The sequence below is a fragment of the Urtica dioica genome, chromosome 6 (genome assembly GCF_054948205.1).
Source record: "Urtica dioica subsp. dioica isolate 48M chromosome 6, U.dioica_male_clone48M_v1_H2, whole genome shotgun sequence".
Taxonomy (NCBI): domain Eukaryota; kingdom Viridiplantae; phylum Streptophyta; class Magnoliopsida; order Rosales; family Urticaceae; genus Urtica; species Urtica dioica.
In genome coordinates this window covers 33,566,756-33,573,712 of record NC_142761.1, presented here as the reverse complement: position 1 = coordinate 33,573,712, position 6,957 = coordinate 33,566,756, and positions in this window count along the sequence as shown.

The window sequence follows — 6,957 nt, the reverse complement described above, 5'->3', positions numbered from 1 at the left end:
TCGGTCGATCTCCTTCCACGTTGCTCCGTCTGCAGGATGTCGCAGTACACCATCCTCTTTAATGCGTTCATTCTCGTGCCACTGCATCTCTAGAGCTGTGTGCCGACTCGCGTACAGTCGCTTAAGTCGATCTTTCAGTGGAAAGTAGCGCAACACTTTATGCGCTACTTTTTTTCCACCGTTTTTCTTCAACCACCGGCTCTCATTACAAATTGGAAACTCGTCTAGATTGGTGTTCTCCTTCCAAAACAACGCGCAATCGTGTTTGCGCAATCGCGTAACCCATACCAAATCGACGCAATTTCGCCTTTGCTTCATAGTGTGACTCTGGAATCGTGTTGCCGATCGGATGAGATTTTTTCAGTACTTTCAATAGCTGATCAAACGACTTATTCGTCCACTTGTTCATCACTTTCAAATGCATCAACGTGACAACAAATGAGACTGACGAATACTCCGTACAACCCGGCCATAATTCTGTGTTCAGGTCGCTGAAAAGGTCATCGAACTGTCCACTCTGGTATTCTGCATTCGGGTCAATACTGTCATCGTCACCGTCTAGGTCGTTGTGATCTAAGATATCGTGTACAGCATCAAACATCCCTCCTCCTCTGTACTCCGAGAAGTCATCTTCTTCCTCCTCGTGAAAGTTCCACCTCGTGTAATTCCTCTTAAATCCTCTGATAAAGAGATGAATCTCTATATCAGGAATTTTTTGCATCAACACGTTGTTACACCTCTTGCATGGACACTTAACTCGTCCTTCGACATTTACGTGTTGTCGGGCCATTGCCATGAACTCTGTCATGCCAGCCGCAAACTCAACGCTTAAACGTTGGTCCTCGATTATCCAATTCCTATTTGGATAACTCATTTTACCTATAGATTGAACATTTCAAAATTTAGTAGTTTTCGGATTTTATTTTATAATTTCACGATCGATCCTACCAAAATTTCGGCAGAACCTCCCCTATAAACCTAACAACCCGGCATCAAGCCTTTAACTTTAAAACCTGCATAGAAACATCCTAAAACTAACAATAAATCCAACCTCATTGGTTCGATTATTAAAATTCATAATCCATCACATTTTTAATCATTTCTAACAACAATTAAATACAATTCCATTTAATTTACATAAACTAACTAATTGTTTTTACATAATTTTACCAAATATAAAACTTATAACAAATATATAATTCATTTATAACTAATTAATTCATTTATAATTTATAAAATTTATAACAAATATATAATTCTAAAAATATAAATTATGTAAATATAACTAATTAAAATAAATTTATAACTAATATCTAACTAAAGTTTATAATCCTATATATATTAATCATATATAACTAATATATAACTAATATATAAATAAATTTATAACTAATAAATATTAATCCTATAACTAACTAATATATATATATATATATATATATATATATATATATAAAGTTTAAAAAAAAAAACTTACCGATCGGTATATAAGAGGGAGAGCGGTGTGGAGCGGCGGAGCGGCGTCGGTGGGTGGAGCGACGTCGGTGGTGGAGCTGCGTCGGCGTCGGCGGCGGAGCGGCGGAGGAGCGGAGGATCGGAGGAGCCGCAATGGGAGAGAGAGACTTTAGGAGAGAGATGTGAGGAGAGAGAGGGAAGTAGTGAGGAGAGAGAGACTTACCGGGGAGGCACACGACGGAGGAGCGTCGGCGGCACACGGCGGACGAGGCACGCGGCGGAGGAGGGAGAAAGTAGAGAGAGAAATAAATTTTAGGGTTTCTGTGCGAATAGGGAAGCTGGGTCGCGATCTGGTATTTAAAGACATTTACCGACGATTTTATCGTCGCTAAATGATTTCATTTCGTCGCTAAATGAACTTACGTTAACCAGACATTTAGCGACGATTAAATCGTCGCTATTAGTAAATTTCACATATTTAGCGACGATTTTATCGTCGCTAAATCATTTCGTTTTAATTTAATGGGAGGGATCTTTCCCTCTTTAAAATTCGTCAAAATTTGAAAACATTTAGCGACGATTCTGTCGTCGCTAATTGTATAGCGACGATAAAAACAATATTTAGCGACGATAAAATCGTCGCTAAATGTTTTCGTCTTAATTAAATGAATTCAGAAATCATTAGCGACGACTTTATCGTCGTTAATGATTTTCCCCCGAACTTAGCGACGACAAAACAGAATTAGCGACGATACATTCGTCGCTAATTATCTTTGCCGCCAACCTTTAATATTTTTCGCACCAAAGAATTAGCTACGATATTATCGTCGCTAAAAGGGTGATTAGCGACGATTTATTAGCGACGACTAAATCGTCGCTAATAGTTTCGTCGCTAAATGTTGTATTTCTTGTAGTGATATGCGAAGTGATATGGATCAAACGCATCTTAGAGGAGTTGCAGATTGAGTCTAGCTTGCCGATGAAGCTGTTCTGCGACAACAAGTCTATGATTAGCATAGCTCACAACCCTGTCCAGCACGACCGAACAAAGCACGTGGAGATCGATCGCCATTTCATAAAAGAAAAGCTGGAAAAAGGAGAAGTCTATGCCATTTGTTCCAACAAACGAACAGCTAGCTGACGTGTTCACAAAGGGTTGATACAGACAGAAGTTTGAAGATTTTCTTAGCAAGTTGGGCATGAGAGATATCTTTGCACCAACTTGAGGGGGAGTGTTAGATTACGTGTATTTATGTATATTAGACTAATTCGGCTGATTAGATTAGTTGAGATTAATTAGGAATAGTTATCTGTTTATTTATTTATTTATTTCCAAGTCTTTAGTAGTCAGTTAGATTGTTAGCTATTATTTAGATACCTTGTTAGTTGTAATCTTATATAAACGTGATTCAGTAATAAAGAAAAACACACGTTCAACTATTTTTGCTCTCACATTTGTTTCCTTTAGCTTTTAGTATTGTGGATTCCGAAAATGACGAATCTTGGTTGTGGTTTATGATGCATATTAGAGTTCTGTATGGTGCCAGAAAAGAATTGGTCATTGTTTCAGATAGGCACAAGTCTATTCAAAAGGTGGTCAACAAAGATTTTTCGGAAGCCAAATTTGCTATATGCATGCAACATTTGTGGGGAAATGTGAAGACAAAATTTGGTAAAACCTACATTCAGCCTCTTTTTTATTTTATTTTTTATTTTTTTTTATAGATATGCAAAGGCTTACACGTCTAGAGAGTTTGAATTTTGGCTCAATATACTCTCTAACAAGAAAAGAAAAAGGAAAAAGTCTCTTCTTAAAGCTAATCCTGAGTTATGGGCTCGGAGCAAATTTATGGGGAAGAGGTTTAATGTTATGACTATAAACATTTCCGAGTGTTTGAATGTTGTTTTGCGAGAAGCTAGAGGGTGGCCGGTTGCATGTCTTGTATTGAGTTATAGAAGCTTAATTCAAGATTGGATCAACAACAAAAGGGAGCTCGTTTCAAAGATCCATTCAGGCCTTACAGAAACTGGATTCAAGATGGTATTTGATTCTCAAGAAGCTGCTCGGTCTATGAATGTAAGTAAAATTAGTAGTCAGCATTTTTTATGTTATTGTTTTGATATAACATATATTTTTTAATACATTACATACTTTCATTTTGTTTACAGTACATGTAACTGTAAACTTATTTACACGCATGTGGACAAGTCAATGCTATAAACGATAATAAGTTTGAAGTTGTTGATGGCACAATTCGAAGAGTTGTTGATGTTGTTGAGAGGACTTGCACATGGTGTTATTGGTAACTTGAAGATTTTCCATGCTCTCATGCGTGTGCTGCTTTATATTGTAGAAATTTACATCCTCTAGATTTTGTTCCATCATATTATAGAAAAGAAACTTTGTAGCCATATGCCAAAGATGTCTTTCCAATTTCTTATGAAGGTGATTGGGAGCTGCCAACTGTTGCCGACGTGATAAAGCCTCCTATTCATAAACGTCAAGCTAGGAGACTGAAAGAGAAGAGGTATCGGTCGAAGTCTGAAAAATATCACCCATATCATCATCGTTGTGGCAAGATGGGTAGTAACAAAAAGGGTTGCCAAATTTAGTTTTTTACATGTTGTGTTCTTGTATTTTTTTTTTTATCAAACATATTGTTTTCTTGTTTTATTTCAAAAAATTTAGATTTCCGATTTGCATTCACGAAATTTGTTAACAATTTTGTTTTAATGTTAATCAGTTTTACTTCAATTTGGGTTTGTGCACGGATGCTATTTAAAGTTCATTACATTATGTCCGTAAATAATAGTAATCTTATGTTAATTGCTATTGGTTTCTTTTTCTATTTCCATATTGTAATCTATTACGTAGTTGCTACGTGTTCTGTCATTTAAATAAGAGTAATCTTATGTTCATTGAAGTAATTAAAATAGAACTGTTAATGTATGTCATAAGTTCATAAAAGTCATCAAAATTAAATTTGAGCTCATATATGTGCAACAAAAAATATATTAGTGTGCAGTTACTCAACAAAAATATGGATAAGTTCATTAAGACATCCATTAATGTCAAATTTCAACCAAAATACACATCAAAATATTCTAAAATACTGTTAAATTGCTAAAAATTGATTATAATTAGCTCAAAATTCCTAACGAAAAAGAAGGGCTGGCTGCTTGGTTTGGCTTCAGGGTTGTCTTCTAGTTTGACTGAAGGTTCGGCATTGCCTTCTTTCTTTCTAGTCTTCTTTTCGGTCCTGTAAGGTGTTTTAGTAAAAACTGATTTCCTACAAGCTCGTTTTGGCCGATCTTTGACAGGTTGCAGAATCGGCACCTTCTTTGTAATTTTTTTTTGCCGTTTAGGTTCATTTTTTTAGCTCGTTAACATCTTGTACAATAATAATTAACACCATTAGATAAGCTTGAAAAGAATAAAAATCGGTTGTTCGACATTAACAAAAAAAATTAATGGCAGTAGATGCAATACCTCTGTATTTTGTAGGACAATATCAACTTCAGGGTGTATCGTCACATTCTCTACCACAGTAGTTCGTTCAGTTTCTGAAATGTCTGGCTAAACATTTACAGTTGGTGGCTTTGGCACTGGCTTTCGATTTTTTCTCAAGCATTTGTAGACTTGATTGTATAAATTTTCAGGCTCGGCCACCCTATCGTGAACAACCTGTGAAAGTTGTTCAAATTTGTAGTTGTTAGGATTCATGTTGATTACATCATTTACTGCAAATACTCAATTATCTTGTAGCTTCTTGAATTCGTCATGTGATAAGTGATGTTCAGTTTTTACAACAAAGGCTACTATCATCGAGTAATTATGTAGTTTTCTTACCGGACTATAACGGGATGCCTTTTCTATTCCAAGCAACGGTGAAGTATCCTGCAAGTTATAACACATCAGTCCATATTGATGATATACACATTAGTCTATATTTACTGGAATACACATGCTTTTTACAATATATACCTTAGCAATAGAAACATGTGATGGCTCTATTCATGTTTCTGGATCCAGCAATATATCTTCTGTATTTATTGAGTTTTGAGTTGTTTTTTGCCTTTTTCGGAATATCTGGAAAAGTAAAACAAATATAGATCAACTTGTTTAATACAAATTTTGAGTGACTTAAATCAAATTTATTGCAATTAATTTTACAGCTTTACCATGTTTGTTAATGTAATTTGAGTTGCCTTGGGGTTTGCCTTTTTTTTTCAAACACTTGAATATGTTTTTATTGATTGAAATGTCAAATAAGAAATCTAATTGAAATGTATTGTAAATTGATTATCATACTTACCATATCCTTTTCATGGATATGGCTACCAATAACATCATCGTTGTTGTCTTTTTGGTTGTTTCCTATTCCAAGAATATGTGGACTATCATGTATGTTAATAGTGTATAAGTTGTTAATAATTATTGTTAAATACAATTTACAATATATTAACGCCATATTTACAATAAAACATGTTGAATGGATTCTGATTACTTATACCATTTCAGCTGACATTGGAGTTTCTTGAGCATTTTGTGCCGGTTTGGAACTTCTCGACACTTGATAATTAATTGTTAACATTCAAGGAAAATAACAGTAAATCACAATTTGTTAGGAATATTGCCCACTAGAAGATGATGATTACTAAATAAGATAAAAAGTTACTTTATTAGCATCATATGATTAGTGGGTTGAAGTCTGATAACATTCATATTCAATAACAATTATCATCCATAGACTCCGTATCAAGCTGAATCGTATGCTGGGCATCCGAGATCGGGCGGTGAACTAAAACTTGGTCGATGACTGATATGTGCCTGAAAAGCCTTATCTAAAGTCACACACATATATATATATATATATATATATATATGTGGAACACAAGCGAAGGTTGATCACTTAGTGGGAGCATTCTGTACTTATGGTAAGTGTACGATCCGGACAGACCTTGTATGTAGATGTGTCGTTTAAGGACCATTACGACACACTGGCCAGGGTCGCAAATGATGGTCACAGTGACGCTTGATCTTAATCCTGAAGTGATCATGGACTTCTAGTTGTCTTACCGGATTCTTTGATTCATCACGTTAAAGGCCAATGAAGGTTGAATAAATGGATGTTTTGGGAACTCGAGACATGATTGTAGAAGAAAGTGTTTTACATATACGGAATCTAGCCTTCCTAAAAGAAGGTTAATGTTCTCTCACCTAAGGGTTGATTCCAAACCCAATTGATTGTGCACACTTCCGAAGTTGGCTTACGTTCGGTTGAATCTTTTGCTAGGGAAGCAACGATGCTTAGGGCTTATATGTAACGAGAAAGGTATAACGGAACAAATTGACTTATCTCGATACAGGCAGAACCTGGAGGGTCATGATCACGTACTGACTATATCAGTAGACACTCGTCACGATGAGTAAATATAATTCTAGTATTAAAGGAGAGTGCAGTCTTAGCTTACACGGTGGAGTATTGACTAAGATTAGAC